This window comes from Wyeomyia smithii, chromosome 1 (genome assembly GCF_029784165.1).
Source record: "Wyeomyia smithii strain HCP4-BCI-WySm-NY-G18 chromosome 1, ASM2978416v1, whole genome shotgun sequence".
Lineage (NCBI taxonomy): Eukaryota > Metazoa > Arthropoda > Insecta > Diptera > Culicidae > Wyeomyia > Wyeomyia smithii.
In genome coordinates, this window is record NC_073694.1 from 182,806,206 (window position 1) to 182,824,820 (window position 18,615).

Here is an 18,615-nt window from a genome sequence, read left to right on the forward strand (position 1 = left end):
TGACCTTAAAACTGTGATTATTAGCAAAATCGATTTATCATGCTCAATCCGCTAGATGAAAACCAAAACAAGGTGGCAATACCGTATAAGGATATTGAAAATTAGATCACAGGACCATACAATGATATTGAAAAACATGCTTCACCTTTCACCACCTTGTCATCACCAAATTAACGGTATAAAAATTAGTTCAATTTTCGTTCACGCGCAGCGAAACTCGTGTCCGCTGCATACTGCAAGAGTAACGTATTGTGTACTAGTCATCTTTGGTTATGCTTAAAAACATATTGTTGAAACGACTATGAACGATTAGTCATACTATCTTCAAAATAAATAATTCATATCATGGTCATCTCATACATTGACATTTATTATAGTCCTGTTGTAATAAATTATTGTTATTATCTAGACCATATAGATTAGTCTGTTACAACCACCGCACAAATCTGACCAAGCCTAAAAAGATAGCAATTACCTTAATATTTTTCTGTGTGTGCTCATTAAATGTAGTTAACCCAACCGCCATCATACTCGGAGGGGCGCCACATTTTTGTTGCCCGTATTGTTGGTTGAGTTGGATATCTATGTTTCAATAATCTAAGCTAACACCTAGTTCGGGATATAGTCCCGACTGTATGGAATATCGTTAAACCATATGGAACATCATCCGTTTATGGTTTTTGATTATGCGGGTGGGCTGTCACCCAACGAAAAAGCACTCTAATGTCAGAATTCAACGTCATTCAAATGCATTTCAGGGGTCCGAAAAGTGAGAAAAATATTACTAAAATAAAATTATATTATTTATTGTCGTGAAAAGTAGGAGGTTTTATCCAAGACACGACCGCACGACATAAATGACGTAGAACTACGTACACTATTAACAAATGCATTGAGTGTTTCATTACCCTAGTAACACAACTGGTTTTATCAAAGTTTTATAGCGCTTTTTTGGCTGTATTGAGCGCTATAAAACTTTGATAAAACCAATATTTTTTACTTGGATAATGAGTTATAATGTCTACTAATGGAGGGTTGTGAATTTCGTGAACCGGATTCAGCAGTTAGCAGAACGCGCCGAGTTAAAAACCATACACAGCACAAACACACACATCATACCATATCATACAACACATACACATCATACCATATCATACAGACACAAACACATTATATCATATCATACACACACACATCATACCATATCATCAAACCATACACACACCATACTATATCATATACACATACACACATCATACCATATCATACACACATCACACCATATAAAACACACATCATACCATATCATACACACACAGCAAGCAAGCGACCAATCAGAGTACGTTATTTTTATTTCAACAAGGCTTGACAACTTTCAATAGTGCAATAGCTCGCAGATTCAAACAACATTTTTGTGCATTTGGGCAGATGCGTGTATAATTTTCCAATGGATTGCTGCAAGAATGAAGAAAATCGGTTGAAAACCAACCGACCTATAAGCATTTGAAAAGGGACAAATTTCGTCCCAGTTTTTCAGTTTCCCTATGTTGAATGCTAAAGTAAAATGTAGTTCTACGTCAAAAACGGTCATTACTCCACAAATAATTGGTATATTTTATGAACAAACGTGGTTTTTTGTTGTTGATTAACAGCACTTTAAGAAAGTTACTACTTTTATGCAATAAAAAAGGTGCTACACGTTTTAAAAAAATCACAGGAGGGTTGTGTTCAAAGCCACGACAGCAAGGTTGAAGTAGAATACTTTTACAAGAAAGATAACCCGGCTGCTTGCGTGTCAGTCATTTTTTCTAGTAAATAAACGTTGACTAATCAGATCATTGAATTTTGCGCTTCAACAAGGATAGACCATTTTCAATAATATAGTAAATTAATTGTCATGATTGGGGCTTGATAATTTTTAAATTTTGGTTATGCAAAAACTTAATTTTCATGCAGATAATAAAAATTTTTCGGATGTCGTGCTCATGACTGAGGGAGAAGTTGATTCAGTGCGTTCTGAGCCACGAAGATAAAGTAAAATTTATAACTTTTACAAATTTAGAAATGTAAATTAACTCAAGAGAAAATATTAACTCTCCAATCATCAAGTTTTTATTTCTAGTCTAGTCTAGTCTACACTAACACAGCCAGTACTTGAAAGGATCCTGGAAAATGATATCCACCATTTAAAAAAGAAATGATTTCCATACATTTTTCTTGTCAACGGCCAGGCCTACTGTGTAGCGCAATATAATACAATATAATCTAAGAACGGGGACAATCCGTACCAACCGATCCGTATGTAAGAAGTAATATACCTAATTCGTTGGGAGTGATTAAGCTAAGAAAGTACACTCCTTTGTTGACCAATCTCCAGGGATGGAACATAGGTATTTCTGCCTTATGTTCGGGTTTCGAAACCAAGGATATAGCACCTTTACTCGCTTCAACTGTTACGGTTGGAACTTGAGTACTAACTCTAGTCCTAGCATTTTTAGCTTATGGTTATAGCGCCATTATTCGCTCTCTGAAAGTTACGCGGAATAAAAATTTGTATATGAAAAATAAAAAGTAGAAAAATAGTAAGTAAAGTAAGATAATATTAGGATTTGTCGTGGTAGGTAATGCGATCGAAAACTTGTTTTAGTCTCGTGCGTGGATGTATAATGCTGAACATATGTACAAACAAAGCCGAACACTAAAATGACGATTCTTGTAGAGTTTGCCTGATTTTTGGTACCTGGTATTCCAGGAACAATTATTAAACCCGTTGTTTGCCTACCTGAATATCGGTTATAATAAATTCCACAAATCACGCAATACAGATCTGCTGGTGCAATGCACTGATATTAAACATAACTGAGGCGAAACACTAAATTAAAAAAAAGTTCTCACCAGCCACAATGCCATCCAGTTCCTCTCATTCAATCCTCATCACGTGTCGCTTATCGATCATACTTATCGATCTGTCGAGTATCCTTCGGCTCCAAGTTGCAGAAAAAAACTTTGGACATTCAGTATTCCTGTCACTGTTGCGGGAACTCCTCCTTATGGCGCCTTCGAGATCCTTCGATTAGGGTTTCAGGCTCAGGCTGCCTCAGGCTCAGATGCTTCACAAGTTTCAAAAGGCATCACTCCCTAGTTCCAGCTTGACCTTCATGCACCGGCTCACCCTTCGCTGCTTCTTCATAGCAGACAATCAACCAATGCAGCTGGCATTTATCGGCTCTGTCCGAAAACAATAAATTCGAAAATATACAACGAGAAAGTTGTGACACAGGAAAAATCGCGTCCGTTCGCGTTCATAGTTTACTTCGATCTTTTCTCTCCAATCATCAAGTTTTTATTTCATCCTTAAAGTACAATTTGTTGTTCAATTCAATATCGGATAAGATACCGATCATATCTTGGCGTTATCACTGACAGTGCGAATAAAGTATTTCTTGTGATAAAATAAAAAGTTAAAAGCTGATTTAACACTCAAAACTAGACGGCACATGTGTTGCCAAAATGAGTCAACTTTTCATTGAATGCATTTACTAGTGCCCGCTATCACACAGAGACTGCCTTTCACTAAAGTGTCAGTGAGGCTATCGATGCTGATACCCGCTGCAACTGCTACGCTATCCGTAGTCATGCCACAGTTGTGGCCGCTATCCGCTATCGCTGGAATCCACTGCTGCTGTTGTTGCTGTCTAGAACTATTATGAGCGGCTTCGGCTTGAACAGGCTCTTATATATGCCAAATAGCATATTTTAAATTGCAAGGTATATGATTCTGTCGACCGTACTTGGGAAGCAATCATACAAGAACCAATCAGAGGTCGAATTTTTCGTTTTGACAAGGCTTACTATTTTCAATAGTACAATAGTTTGAATAATAAAATTACAATTATCTTCATTTGGGAAGAATCTTGGAAGATTTTCCAATCTATTGGAATTTAAATTGGACATTAAATTGGACATATTTTTCACTTTTTTCGGTTTTAGATTTTCATTTCACATCCCTATGTAGCCGAACTTCCTGAGAGAAGTATTCTACTTCAAAAATCAAACTTTGCTCTTTTTACTCGAGCAAAAAGGTGCATAACCCCTTAACTGAAGAATCGGATCGTATCCAGCTTTTTACGCACCATAATGGCGGTCGCTATAATGTGTGTTCGTAATATGTGAACCTCTTTGCTTACGTCAGTTTTGGGATTTCTGCTGAATTGGCAACAAAAATGTTGTCAGATATATATTTCTTTTTTGATAAACTAGATGAAGACTTCAAACTGACGTAAGCAGAGTTGTCAAATGGGTAGGTAATTTATTACGAACTTTGCATTATAAAAGCTGAAAAGCTGGATAGTCTAAAATAGGATGAATCTCCTTTGATTGAGAACTTGTAAGTAAATATAAAAGAAAGTTTATAAAGTACTGTAACGTCACGTAGACTGGTATGATGATTGATTGTGAGTATCTGTGAAGAGAAAAAATAAACAAGTAAAATCACAGATAACATACATCCAAGCTAAATTCGCTTCATGTGTAAAAATATGCAACGGTTTTTTAGCATGTCGCAATACTCAGTATGGTGGCGCTAAGAACAATTAGTAATCAACGATTTAATAACATCGATAGTTTTCTAGCACTTATCGATACTATCGTAATAAGAATGGTTGCCGTTTTTTTTAATGTAGAAATTTCGAGCAGTCGTAATTTGTATATAATCAACAGTTCTATTCAATCCCAGATTATATTTGCAATAAATTTGTTTCTTTTAACGTTTGCGGTAAAAAAAATGGACAAAAATTGCGGATTTTTCATGGGTTTACTATTAATCACACTGACGAAACTACTCATGCATCATCAATCATAGTAACTGCTAAAAAAATTGACAGTTCTATTAGTCAAACTCTAACTGTGATGGTGAAAAAAGTGAAGCTACCCCGTTCAGAAGTGTGCGCGTTCAAAGAACGGTACCCCGCCGCGTTAAAAACGAACATCGTGCAGCATTTTGTGGACGCCGGGTATGCCCATTCCGGCATCTACAACATTTTGACACTATTGGACAACGATCAGAGCTTCGAAAGAAAGCCCGGTTCCGGACGGCCAACGACCCTGAGCGACAAGAAGCTTGTGGCTGAATCAAGTGGCTGAATCACTGTGTGCACTTATTCTCACAACATTTATTTGACACTGTGTGCACTTGCCGGGAGGTTGGTGCATGCGGTAAAACAGTGAAAAAGTATCTGGAGAACATGGACATACATGTCAGGAAGCGGCAGTCCCGTCCACTGGTCTTGGAGCTGCAGGCAATGACGCAGTGACAGCGTTTGAATAAGATGGTCAAGTCGATTTTCCCGGCAAATCGCGACGTGGCAGTGGCGATGGACGACGAGACCTATCTCACGCCGGATGGCAACGACTGGCCGAGAACTTCGTATTTCACTTCTCCCACGAAGGAAGTGAGCTCCAAGGTGAAATTTTTTTCACACACCAAGTTCCTCAAGAAGGTGCTGTTGTGGCTGACAATCAGCGAGTAGGGAATGTCAAAGCCGCTCTTCTTTCGCTCCGGACTGGCCGTGAACGGGGAAATTTATAGTACGAAGTGTCTGCCAGAAGTTGCGTCGTTCATCAAAAAATACTGTAAGGGCGAAGACACGGTGTTCTGGTCAGATTTGGCGTCGGGCCACTACTCGAAGCGGTCGTTGGAGGAGACGGAGCGGCTGAATATCGATGTGGTACTGGAGTCGGCGAATCCGCCCAACGTCCCCTAGCGGCGTCCCATCGAGAATTTCCGGGCAAACTTGAAGCGCAAGATCTATTATCTATTTGTCGCGAACACGGAGGAGGAATAAATAAAAAAACGAAGAAACTCATTTGCATTATATGTCAAATCTGTCCGCAAAAATAAGAAAACCCAGTTTGTTTAAATTTGCGACCTGTACCGATTTAGAAAATTACGTGAAAATGACTCATTCAATCGAAGAAACAGTCCGAACTGCACGACAGCTGGTTAACGAATGTTTGTTTGACTTGTTTATGTCGTTTTCGTTTTCGCGGTGTAGGTACCCTCTTTCCGTGCTATACTTTGCAGCTTCAAATAAAACATTTTCAGTGTCATTGCATTGGTATGCGTTATAATGGGATAGCTGTCAATTCGTTTTGTTTTGGTCATTATCGCATTCGTCATTTTGTCTCGTTTCCATTTCATATGTCCATCTCGCAAATGTGCTGAGAAAAAATTAACCTGACACTTTACCACGTGGAACGAAAACCAAAACAAACCAGTTTTGACACATATGTGTGAATGTGTTGGTAACTTCCTACAGTACACTCTGTTTTTTCGGGTGTCATCGGTGGCAGAAAAAGTGTAGGGAGAGACAGAAAAAGGGTAGCACGAAAAATCAAATAAAACATTTTCGGTGTCAAAAGTGTCGTTTGAGTGTAGCTACACCGCGAAAACGAAAACGATATTAATTTTATTTTTAATTTGGTTTAACTTTTTGAGCTCAGTTTTCATTATTTCGTTATTTACTCATGTTACCTCAATTTTGTCTCTAGTTCTATAAACAATACTTTAAATAACACAAATAAGATTTAAAAAGCATGATTTTGTGAGGTTTGAAATTATGTTTATTTTCTGGTGATATTGAACAAAAACAAACAAACATGAGAAGTTTTCAATTCAACTTTGTTTTACGGAGGCCCTCCCGAGCTCCATAATCCCCTAACGATCGGTTGACTTTTGTATATTTCGTTCCTTCGCCTCACAGATTTGTGTTTTTCCAAGAAATGCGCAACATTGGCTATCTAGCATTCGTCAAAGTATCAAAGCTTGCTTTTGTTTGCCTGCCACCAAACCGAGGCCTCTCGCGTGTATAAGATGCGATGCGATATACGACCTCATCATGGTCATCATCATCATCGCAGGCTTCTAACTTGTCTGCCTGCCTGCCTGTAAGCATGTGTAAGTGGCCGGTCGTGCGCACCGTGATGGTGTGGGTAATTTCATTCATAAAACCAAGAGTCCGCACCTTGCCGCCGCACTTGGCAGCTCGACAAGCTTTCATTATTTACATTTTAGTTGCTTTCGTTCAGCGTGTATGTGTGTTGGTCTTATGGCTTAAGCCTGTTGCTAAGCCCGTTACCGAGTCGTGTAGTGTATGAGTGTAGTGTATGAGTGATGAATCAATCGCTACTCAGCTTGTTTTTCATTTCTGTTGATTCAGCTTTCGACGACCGGCAACACAAGCAACGGAACGGCGCGCAGGAGGCACTTACACAATCTGCTGTCGATCAGTTTGTGTTGAGCCGTTCTAAGCAGAAGTGAGTGAGTAGCCGCTCGCTCTTTTTTCTATTCCTTCGGATCGTGTTTGTCGTGGGCCGGCCTGTCTGTCCGTAGTGTACAGTTTTTGAAGGATTCGTTACAGTTCAACGGTGCGACGACGGCGCGGTGTTAGGGCCACAAGGCCTACTGCTTTGCAAACTTTTACCTATCAGTAAGGCTCGTGGAGTGATAAATAAAAAAAAAACGTTGTCTACTGCAGAAAAAAAGAGGTTGAAAACAATCGTCGTTATCAGTGTCAGTCGAGCGCGATACGCTGTGCAGCTAAGTGAATGAGAGTATTTGTTGGCGGAGGAAAAACATATGTGATAAGAAATTTCTGACCACAGTAAGTGAGTTGAGTCTGCGAAGGAACCAAAAACCAACCCCTCCCCCTTTCCACCGTTTGGAAAGAAGGAATCAGTGTTGTATTTCGTGGAGGCGACACTTTTCCACTTTGACGTGTGCTGCGATCATTCGTCATTTGCACTAGGTACAAGCCAAGTCGGTTTTTGCACTTTGCGGAGGCACACCATTTGGTGGTTTATTACGGAATGAAATTATTTTGATTATTTATGTCTGGTTCGTTCGTCGCTGAGGTTAGTTAAACTGCAGTGTAGGCGAATAAGGTGGCGAGCGCAAGAAGAGGCCAAAATTCGAAGAACTCTGATACCGCGAAAAACACCCAGAGTGCAGTGCAGCGGAGTGTCGTTGGTCGGCTCGGATCGAGTGATCATCATCGTTAATGCAAACCGAATAAGCAAGCAAGCAAGCAGCCCACTGGGTGACGGTGCTAGAAGGTGTTGAGGCTTGGCAAGCGGGAGCCTGGTTGATACCCTGCAAAAGGCGGGGACGTTGAGTGAGGCGAAGAAAAGAATAGGAAGAAGTAGCAGCGATTTGATTCATTCATAAAAATCTTACTCGCGCTTTTTTATTTTATTTTGCGCTGCTTATGTGCGCGCACACGTCGTCGATTCGATCCAAGAAGGCGGTGTGTGTTGTGTGGGGTTGTAACTCGAAGAAGCCGTCCGGACGCGCGATTGTGGTTGTGCACAGCGATTAGCCGCTGCGCGGTGATCGTAGTAGGCGAAAAAGCGATAGACAGAGAAGTCTTCTATAAAATTAGAATCGTATTTACCGAAATCAGTGAAATTGTCGTGAAGAGAGGAGAAAGAGGTGCGACGACATTTGCGGTACTGCTCTGTGTTTTGATACTCTTGCTCTTGATTGCCTGCACCCCTCTGACCGCGTGCAATGCAGATGCAATTAATTCGTTAGTATCGCTGAATGAAGAAGTCAGCGGGCAATACAACGTGAAAGGTCACTGTCCAGCGAGTAGGAAGACGTTTTTTTTTCGCGTGTTTTTTCGATTGAATTGCAAACCCACATTCGCCGTAAAACAGCGCGATCGTATCGAGCGGAAGGCTCGTTCGCAACAACCAGAAGCGACCCATCGGGAGCTTCTTCCCAGCGAGCAGCCGAATTCTCCTGGGGTGTAAGTAACTTGTGAATTGTTTTTTCCTGCTGCGATTTAAAATTCCAAAACAAGCAAAATCAATATTCTAACATTCTCAGGGATCTCGGGTTTAGCATATTGGACGTTGCCGGCGTATACTGAAACAGCAGCTGTCATTGTTATGCAAATTGATTACACCCGGAGCATGTCGAAGCCGTGATCGGTCCGAGCTGCTGTGGTTGCTGATTTGCCTGGAACTAGGATAAATAATTTAATGGTATTAGGCGCTCTCTGGAAATGTTTCCAAGGTTTTAGTACGTCTTTGTAACGTAATCAATAGCAACCCAGACTGGGCGGCTTGGCCGAGGGAAGAAGATAACTTCTTATCAGCTTCCGGTTGTGTCAAGACAGTGAGTGAAATTTCCTCAGTTCTCATCCGTGCCGTTTGTATCATATTGAAGAATTCTATTTGAAATCGTAGCAACCTGAGTTGTAATGGCTGTGAAACTTTCTTCAGCACAAAATGTCATAATCCCATCGGTCGATTATAGTAAATGCAGTACGAAATTATTTTGGAATCTAGTCTTTTCTTCCAAAGAGGTATGAATGAACACGCTAGATTAATACAAGATATTCAAGTCAGCGAAGAAATTCACACTTAATGAAGGCAAAAGAAACCTTCAAAAAAAAAAAAAAAGGAAGAGCAGGAAAAATGGCTTCTAAAAAAAATTGTTGGAACGTGTAGATACTATTGATGAACATTGGCAGCATAAATTGGACGTTCCAAATTTAATTCCGATTGAGGAAGGAAAATTCCTGGATGCATTAGATGATTCAATTACACAGCCAAACAAAACAAAAAATGCGACCCTGTAAAATCGTTTTGGTTAACAATTCTTCAGAATATGGCGATTTACAGTCATTTTATAACAAAGAATGGTCGATAAATCTCGTTTTGAATGACATTGAAGAATTACTTAAATGTAAATATAATAACAATGCATATATTGTCACGTTGACGATGTTGCTTGGATTACAGTTGGCTACAAATGTGAATATTGGCAATGTCCAATTCAGACTAACGATATAACCAATACTACACAAATCACATTCAACCATTGCAATGATATATAAGAAGAAATAAGCCGTGCAATTATCAACGGAATAGTATTAGCTGTGGTATTCATGTTCTGGATAACATAAAACTGACTGATAAAATTATGATTGTCATTTTGGTCGGCATAGAGCGCGACCACATCCCCAACAAAAAAGGTTTCAAACTTGAAATTAATCTCACTCCAGACAACTTTTTTTTATAAACTTGTCAAAAAAAAAAAAAACATCGCTTTATGTTTATCAAATTAAGGTTAGGCATTGAAATTCAGTCAGTCTAATTTCAACTTTCAACCACATTAAAGCGAGCTTGCTCGTTATCAGGAAAAATTGTTCCAGTTTTCGGCGCACACATCTCTCCGCAATCATCGTCTTATCGTCGCGGAGTAACGCTCTCGATAATTGCAATTTTCTGTTCGCTCCTGGCCCACGTTTTTTTTTCGCTGTTCAAAATGATAAGATAAAACTACATGCGTATAAAAAAAATCATGGGTCACCCGCAAATGACGACTCATTAGAGTAATCCTTCGGAGAGTTTGTGTATAAATCAAACGACACAGTCGTCAACAACAACAGCAGCAGCAAAAAGTATTTCACTTATCTTTATTTTGCCAGTTTCACCATCAGTAGCGCTGCTGATAACAAATGTGAAAAAGCCTCCAGTTACTGCTGTAGTATCGTTTTGCTTGCGCTTTGACCGCGGCTTGAGTTTTGTTTTTGTCTCGAAATTTTCCGATCAGTGAATCCTGTGACGTCAACGTGCGCTCTCTTCAAAGGTGAACAAATATTTGCTTACCTCAGCGAACCTTTGTAGGCGGTCGTTCTTTTATATCGGAATTTTTCTCGTCGATGTTGTAAACAAAAATTTCGTCAGTGAGTATACAGTTTGTGTTCTTTTTTTTTGTCTTCCTCGCGTGAAGTTATGTGAGAAAGTGTGCAGAGAGCAAGAAACCGTTTAATTGTGGGTGACAGTTTGAAGGCAATTCGTCTGTACGAGGAATTTCCATGTCAATAGCGCGTGGACGCGTGAAGCGGGGAACTTCTTTTCGTAACGTTCCGTCGACATCGGCGAGGTTGAAACGTGATTTTACACCTATTGTTTGCAGGTTGAATCATTTGTTGTCGCCATCGCGCATCGCATCACATAATGGGGCGAACGCGTGTGCGGCAGCATAACCTTGCGGGATTACCGATACCGAGAGTTAGGCTACTCTAATCAGGAGCGATAAAACGCGATTGACGCAAAGGTGGAAGCCAAATTGTTTATACCCCCGAATCGCTACAATTGAGGTGAATTCGGCCAGATCCAAAAGCTTTCGGTGACTGAATTCAGGCGGATATTACATTTTGGCCTTTAATTAGATTCTAATTGTTTCAAATTTACAATATACCACGCAAAAGCAAGAAAGGAAGGTAGCCTAATATATTGAGTATGGTATGGAATACAGAATCAAAAAAGTTACCACTAGCTTCGATGATTTGATGTCAGATTTGAGTAATTATACCCTCTCTGTTTGTCTCGAGGTACGATGCTGGCCTAACAAGCCAGTCGTAGGTTCGAGTCTCGGCTCGGGAGAGACTGTACTTAACTGCGAAGTCTGTGTATAATAAACAGAAGGTCGAGTTCCGAATCGGAATGTAGCACCAAGGCTTTGTTTTTACCCTTGGTAGTCATTCGTTTTGAATGTAATTCAAAAAATGAACTTGGAGTAAAGTCGTTTCCGAAGACTATGAAGACTTTTTTTTTTCTTGACAAGTAGGTTTAATAATTTTCCTACAATTACATTATCCTTACTGCGAAAGCTAATAACATTCAATAATACTAAAAAGCGTACAAATATATATAATAGTGTTGAAATGTCATCATTTGTGGCAGAACACACAATACTAATTCTGAATAGATATTTTAGTACATAAATAAATCATTACAAACTCCCCCCTATAAAAAAAGACTATGAAAACGCGACAAAAGTCCGAAGTCCTCGATGTTTTTCTGATTTCTATGAAATATTTAGAAATGTAAGTTTGAGCTTGATAATTCGGACTTTTTGGTACTTGAAATTTATTAAATAGTTTCAAAAACTAAAATATAACCAAAGAGTTTCACAGAGTAGGTTGAAAAAGTATACTTGTACACTCTCCCGTACAGCTGTTTATGGCCCGCGATATAAAAGCACCTTCGTAATGAGCAGAATCATTTCAAATCGCCTGGAAATACGCGAAAATTTAATCGACCATTTTTGATTTGAATGAAACTTTGCACACGTATTTGGCTTAGCAAACTGAGCATTTTTCACAGGTGCAGAGATTTTTTACACCCATGAGTTACATTCTAAAAGGGCGAATGCCTTTTGGCATAGGTTTTATTCGAAACATTGTAGCCCAGAAACCATTGGTTGTATAGAAAAACTGTCTGAGAATGAGATGTAGGGAATTAAAAATGCACCATAAAAAAAATATACACTACAAAAAAATTTTTTTTTTACCAAAAAAAATTAAAAATAAACATTAAATTTCAATTTAAAAAAAAGAGTTGAATTTTTTTTAAAGAAACTTGACGTTAATGCGCAACTTTTAAAAAAAAAGTCCAGGATGAAGAAATGAAAAATATTTTTTTTATGGTAGATTAATTTTTTTATAAAAATTCTAATTTAAACATTTTTCAAAATATTTGTATTCCGATGATTTCAAAAGCTGCAGAGAGTCATTTTAAATCAAAAAGCTCTTGGTAGTTAACATTCTAAAGGCATTGGTTTTCGAGTTATTTCTAATTTAAGCTCGAAAAATTATAATTATTTGGAAAAATACACGTTTTTCTTAATTTGTCCATGGTTTTCCAGCAAAAACCATACGTTCATTGGAATGCTTGATCAAAAATATACAATTCATTCTTTGACAACAAAACGATTGGGCGAACGGTTCTCAAGAAAAGAGTTAAATGTTCTAAGTGATATAAATATATAAGAATCAAATATTTATTTTCGAGTTTTATTATCTTAAGAACATATTTTTTCATGACATAGATACTTTAAAGAACTAGTTTCACCTTATATTTCATATACATCATAAGTAAATGATTCGTCATCTTTTGAAAACAGCTTCGTTTGTATCTTATTTTCTGAAATCGAAACAAAAGAGTAATACTTTTGTGTGGCAGCTATTATTATAGATTTTTTGGATGTTCATGTTCTTTAGCTAAACTTGCATTTCCTGCCATTCGTTTTAATATGCCACCAATTGCATCGCATGGGCCTTTAACATGAGAAGTCGCAAAAAAATGCCACTCCGCATCGACGTTATATTTTGTTTTGAACTTGCAAAGTTTTTTCTATTTTTATATTGTGAGGCAGCTCCATCAGACATTAATATCGCTTTTTTCAACTCTATTGTTGTTTTCAAAAAACTCATTAATTTGGCAATGAACACCCGAACCGCAACAGTATCATGATGGATTACTTCCGATATTATGATGAAGCTGATATTCTTAAGTGTTCCAGATTCTGAATAGTAAACAACGAAGAGATGAATGGTGGCTTGACTATCATTCAAATAACTAAACGAATCACAAATTGATAAAGACATATTAAAATGAGCTTGACTGTTCAATATTTTTAATTTTGCAATAACGTTTTCGTTTAATTTGCGTAAGCTTGATGAGCACCGATGACCAGGAAAGGGTTTACAGCATTTGGGCTTGGTGTATTCCATTTTCACTTTATTCATCTTCACAAAATGCAAACTGTTACTAACACATCTGGAGTAGTGCAATCGTATTTATATACGAAAACAGATATTATAAGTAACCCAGTAGTTATTGGTTGCCTACTTTAAAAACAGTTAGTATTAGTAAACAAGTAGATAGTGTTGCACGACAAACATATTTTTTTATAAAACATTCGGCAAGGGGGAACGTGCAGGTAGGCTAAGTTTTAGCGCTTGAGTTATTAATCCAATCGTTTTGTTGTCAAAGAAGGAATTGTATATTTTTGATCAAGCATTCCAATGAACGTAAGGGTTTTGCTGGAGAACTATGGACAAATTAAGAAAAACGTGTATTTTCCGAAATATAATTAATTTATCGAGCTTAAATTTAAAATAACTCGAAAACCAATGCGTTTAAAATGTTTACTACCAAGATTTTTTTGATTCAAAATGACTCTCTGCATCTTTTAAAATCATCAGAATACAAATATTTTGAAAAATGTTTGAATTAGAATTTTTATAAAAAAATTAATCTACCATGAAAAAAATTTTTTCATTTCTCCATCCTGGCCTTTTTTTTAAATGTTGCGTATTAACGTCAAGTTTCTTGAAAAAAAATAAGAAAAAAATTCAACTCTTTTTTTTTTTTTAAATGAAAATTACTACCACTGAACGGATTTTAAAGTCTAATGTTTTGATCCGGTTAATCGGTTAATCAATCAGAAGCTTGCTTTCTGTTCGCGATGTTTGTTTTTAACGCTAGGGATGGGAAATATAGACTAAAACGGTATCAATAATTATCGATAATTTCCCAATACTATCGATAACTAACAATAGTTTGACAGCCAGAAGCAGATGCATAAAAACAACAAAATGTTGCTTCCGTTGTGGACAGGAACAACATTTAAAAGTTCATTCGCACACATCGTTCGCACTTATGCGAAATCTCGTCGTTGTCCGTACGAGTTAGAGTGAGCGGAATTTCATTGTCGATCAATTTTCTAACAATTTTAAAGAGGATTTCATGTGAGAGCGAACAAGCATCGAAGTATCTTTCAAAACTGGCAAGACCAATTTTTTTTCAGTTCTGGCATCATTGTAGAGTATGAGTGCCAATGCGAGGAATATATCAATAACTATCGATAACGCTGAAAGCGTAGAGATTCTATTGTAAGCTGGCAACTATCGATACTGTCGAGGTTTCCCATCCCTATTCAACGCATGATGTATGTGATCTCCTCTATTTTTCAAACTACATCATTTTTGCAGTTTCGCAATCATTTCGTGTTGGAAAACAGTGGAAGTGCACTAGGAACCGTTATGCCTTGTTCAGTATATCACCTCGACCGTTCACATTAGAGTGAGCTGATATGATTTAACATTTGCTTTGGTAATTAAAAAGAGAAGAAAACAAAAACAGGTCAAAGCAAAAAGAAGACAACAAGAGCAATGCAATTAGGATAAAAATGTCAGCTAGTTGGCTCGCACCAACGCGATCTCTCATATGCAATTGTCAAAATGTGCGGGATGAAACACGGAAAAGTATTTCCTTCCTTCTTACTCGCATGCAACGCGAATTGCGAAATTTGTAGGGTTGCGTCAAATGTCTGTTGGCCGTGTTGCCAACTGCTGGAAATGTGGTTATTATTGGTTTTCGAACATGATATCCGCGATAGCATGTAGCCGAGGTGATATCCGTTGACAGCTCGATTGTATGGGATATCAATATCGATGGTAATATCGATGATGATATGGCCTCGATAGCACGAATCGCCTGATATCAGGTGATATGTAGTGTAGTGTGAACAGGGTATTAGGCATTACTTCAGGGAGAAGAGCGAGTGTACTTAGTGCACCCCTTTATTTTCAACTGCTTGGCTGACTTCGTAAAGGCAGAGTTAGCGGTAACTGGAAGTAACCAATGCTTTCGACCACACGGATCCGTCGTGCCTGAGTATAGAAGTTGCCACGCTAGCTAGCAGCTTTCACCTGCTGATAAATACCGCGGAGCTATTTGACATCGTGCGCGATAATGCCGCTTCAGTCGTGGACGCTTTCTTGCAGGCATAGTCGAGGTGGCTCCCGAACGTAGAGCTTGTCGTCGACCATTACCCGCAGGAGCTTCAAGGATCGCTTTGAGTCGATAGTGCATCCACAGGTACTAATCGTCGCCTTCTGTTTCGAATCACGGTTGTACATCACTACGATGGCCTTTGGCTATGGTGCGCTAACTCGTTTCCTAAAGTGCATCCAATCCTCAATTACGCGTACGGATAGCGCAGCTTTCAACTCTCCCTAGGCGCGAGTGGTTGGGCTATTGGCTCTACCCAACGCTTGCCATCTCGTGTCCACGTTGTAGCTGACAGCCTGATGGTCGCTATTAGTGTGGCCGTTGTCTACTCTCCAGTTCGTGATCAGTCCCGGGCTACCGAACGTCACGTCGATGATCGATTCCACACCGTTTCTGCTGCCGCCACCACCAACGCCTTTAGACTCGTTAGTTCTACGGTTACACTATCGACCATCTGAGCGAACATTTCGAAGCATAGCAACTGCAGTAGAATACTCCGTCCACCTTGACAGCCACGTGGCCCTCATTCGAGGTCGATACAATCTCCTGAACCGGGGCCTGTCGCCCATAAGGCCACCATCCCGGACTTATCCGCTACCCAGTTACCCGGTAGAGATGCGGTCGGAGTTCGATACGATGGCAATGTCCGACAACGATTAAGTGGCTGCTTGGTATAGCAGTTGCTGTACCGCGTAGCAGTGGTTCAGGTTTAATTTCGTTACCTTCACGCCTGCGGTTTAGTAGCCGGCTTGCTTGGGGCCTCCCGCTTACCGGTGCATACCAAGCACTTGGGAGGCGTCCCGCAGACCCGCGCTTTATGGCCTGCACCATCGCAGCGTCGACATAAGCTAGACCTGTCGGGACCAGGGCCAGCGTCACACTATTTTCCCGAGTGGGTAGTAAGGAATAGAAAAAGGTTTATGGCGACAAAATTGTTAGGAGTAGATCTTGCGCTTAAGTTTTGCCCAGAACTCTCGATGGGGCGCAGCTAGGGGACGCTCCATCTTCTTTAACGATTGCTTCGAGTAATAGGTCGACGGCAGATTCAGCCAGTACAGCGCGTTTTAGCCCTTATGGTATTTCTTCCGGAAGGCACTTCTATCTATTAATTTCTCCGTTCACGGCCAGTTTGGAGCAAAAGAAGAGCGACTCTGACATTCCCTTCTCGCTGATTATCAGTCACAGCAGCAGCTTTTTGGGAAAATTGGTGTGTCAAATAAACTTCATCTTCGTGAAGGAAGTGAAATACAAGTGCCCTGCCAGTCGTTGCCATCCATGTTCGCCAGGTAATTTTCACAATTTGGTCAGTGACACCAACCTCCCAACCAAGCGCACGCAGTCGCTAGACTTTCCCTCGGTCTCGAGTTCTGCGGCTCAACAGTTTTGTCTCCTGAAAAAAAGTCTCCATTCAAAATTTATACTTAATCGGACTTGTGATAAGGCTTCACTTACAGTAGTGAAAGGTTCACTTTTTAAGCAATGAAAAAAATGCACAAGAGTAACTCTTGAGGTTTTCGAAATTGAAATTTTTTATGGGCACATGTGCCCGGCAATTTTAGGTTTCTAACATAGAAAACATTACATTTTTGTTGGTTTTGTACGATAATTCCTTGTGGGTAAGTACCCACAGGGATATTTTTCGAGTGGGTACTACTACCCATACTACCCACATCAACCCCCGGCCCTGGCCGGGAACACGACTTATTTGTTCGAAGCGTCTGAAGCAAACATCGGGCTGCTGGAGAATGCCCAGCGGGCATAGCGACCAACCGACTTTCAGCTTTGTTTTCCTCAGGGCTTTTGAAGTAGAATACTTCTCTCAGGAAGTTCGGCTACATAGGGATGTGAAATGAAAATCTAAAACTGAAAAAAGTGAGAAATATGTCCAATTTCAAATGCTAATAAATCAGTTAATTTTCGATGGATTGCCTACGTTTTTGCAGCAATCGATTAGAAAATCTTCTAAGATTCCTACCAAATGCATGAAATTGCAATTTTATTATTCGAGCTATTGTACTATTGAAAATTCTCGAGCCTTGTCAAAACACAAAATTCGACCTCTGATTGGTCGTTATACAATTGCTTTCCCAAGCACGGTCGGCAGAGTTATGGACCTAGTGAATTGGGAATGCATCATCTGGCCTATATAAGAGCCTTCATCAGATAATAAACAGACATTTCATCGGATATTAAATTGAACAACTGAAATTTGAAGAACAAAAATGAATATTTGAAGAGTTAATATTTTCTCGTTTCGCGCTATAATCCAAAGTTAATTATCTTCATCTACATGCATACTCTGACTATTATAACGTGTTTGCGTCGCTTAGTGTTTGGCTACGGTCATGCAGAACGCAAATAACGGCGCGATGCGATTCGGCAAAACGAAATGTGTTGAAATGTATAGCTCTACTTCGCCTTAAAAAGAGCTGTACATTTCAACACCACGAAAAGGCGAATCGCATCGCGCCGTCATTCGCGTTCTGCAAAACCGTACCCTTTGTTCCGTTCCGTTTAATGATGTTGTGTTAAATGTGCATATTACAATTCGGCAGCACTTTAACTTCTCATTTGCACAAAATTTAAAAATATTCAATAAACTTCATTCAAAATATCAAACAAAGAGAAATTACAAAACTGCCAATGAACGGTCAACGTTTATTTACTAGAATAAATGACTGACACGCAAGCAGCCGGGTTATCTTTCTTGTAAAAGTATTCTACTTCAACCTTGCGGTCGTGGCTTTGCATACAACCTTCCTGTGATTTTTTCCCAGAAGGACCCCTTCGGAGGCGAGTTGCCTCTACGGCCACCTCAACGCCACATTCTTTTTCAATGTCGCACCCTTCGGTGATTTCGTCCAGGTTGTTGAGTTGGAGAGTCACCTCTGGGGTGAGGGCCCGAACTTGTACGCCCTTCCTTAACACTTTTTAGGCTACCTCTTTGTAGGTAGCTCCCTT

At 39.4% G+C, this 18,615-nt stretch overlaps 1 protein-coding gene across 1 annotated transcript in view; it reads left to right on the plus strand.

Annotated features, from left to right (window-relative positions):
- Positions 1–7,279: 7,279 nt before the first annotated feature.
- Positions 7,280–18,615, plus strand: part of LOC129724154 (ETS-like protein pointed) — a 254,542-nt gene continuing 243,206 nt past the window's right edge. Inside the window, exon 1 of the mRNA XM_055678815.1 lies at positions 7,280–8,807. The gene's annotated coding sequence lies outside the window, so the exon portion shown is untranslated. The remainder of the gene's footprint in view (positions 8,808–18,615) is intronic.